Source organism: Galeopterus variegatus, unplaced genomic scaffold (assembly GCF_000696425.1).
Source record: "Galeopterus variegatus unplaced genomic scaffold, G_variegatus-3.0.2 Scaffold4717, whole genome shotgun sequence".
Taxonomy (NCBI): Eukaryota; Metazoa; Chordata; class Mammalia; order Dermoptera; family Cynocephalidae; genus Galeopterus; species Galeopterus variegatus.
In genome coordinates this window covers 99,424-100,760 of record NW_007730828.1, presented here as the reverse complement: position 1 = coordinate 100,760, position 1,337 = coordinate 99,424, and positions in this window count along the sequence as shown.

Below are 1,337 nucleotides of genomic sequence, written 5' to 3'. Positions count from 1 at the left end.
TTCTCTGGCTGCCCTCATGAGCCACCCAGGCTGCGTCCCTCTGGCTCCCACAACTAGTGAGCTGGGCCAAACCCCACCCTTATATTCGGTGTGGTTGCCTAGACACCCTGCCCTCCCTTGACCCCCATTCTTCATTCAACAAATATTGTGTACCCATTATATATGCAAGGCACAGCTGTGAGGTCCCCGGGGACAAGACAGAGGTGACCCCCTGTCCTCTGGAAGCTGACATTCAGGAATGTGGAGTAAATACTCAACTGTTACTCAGCTGATTGCTTAATCACAGTTGTATAAGTCCTTCAGAATTGCTAAGTTACTAAGAGAGTGTATGACTGGGGTAGGGATGGGGGCCTGACAAGGACTGAGAAGTAGGAAGAGCTTCCCTGAGGAAGAAGACAGCAAGCGGGGAGGCTAGTGGCACAAAGTGAGGCTGGAGAGGTCAGCAGGGCCCATCATGAGGCCTTTTGTAGGTCTGGATTTTACCTGTGGATGAAGAGACCCCATTGAAGGGTTTAGGTAGTGAATGATACATGTGTACAAGTCCGGGAAGAAAGGAGTGATGCGTGTGCCAGCAGATTCTAAATTGTGCTGAGAATTAACAACTGCCCTTTTGGCCTTTGATTGTGAAAGAGTAGGTTAGCAGTAACTCAAAGGTTGATCTTTAAAGGGGTCTCAGTAAATGCTTATTCTTGATAATGAGTTTTAAGCCCAGGCGATCCTCTGCAAATCCCACCCCCACCAGCAGTCTGACTCTGGGATCATCTTCTGGTGTAGCAGCACCTCAGGGAGTAGGCCCACCCAGGCCATTCAGAGAGGTGGATTTGGAGGGGATTTGGGGGTCAGCTGGGAGGCGAGAAGCAAGGCAAGGAGTTGAGTAGTGTTGGGATCCTAAGGACTGGTCCCTTTTGTCAGGGTCGTCCATGTGAGTCGCTCTTCTGGGCCTTGGAAAAGCACTGAGAGATCCCCAGACATCGTTCTCAGAGCCTGCCCTGACATGTCACCCCTGAAGATGGAGGCCTTTGGTCTTGAGCCCTTTTCCATGTGTAAAGGAAGGGCTGTGCTGGGGGTCCACCGAGGCCTCTTCTGACGCAAACATTCTGGCACCTAATCGCTTCAGAAGAGACATGCCATTCCCAGTTGGGGCCCCAGGAGGGATGTCTTATGGTGGGCAACTCTGAAAGCTATCATGGGGCCTAGAGAGGAATGGAAAGAAAGAAGGCGGAGTAGAGGGATAGCCACAAGGACTTTTTGATCCGTTGGACGGTGGGACGACATCAGGCAGAAAACAACTATGACTACGGCATGATTCTGCCCAGTGACAGCCCTGCTTTGAAAGC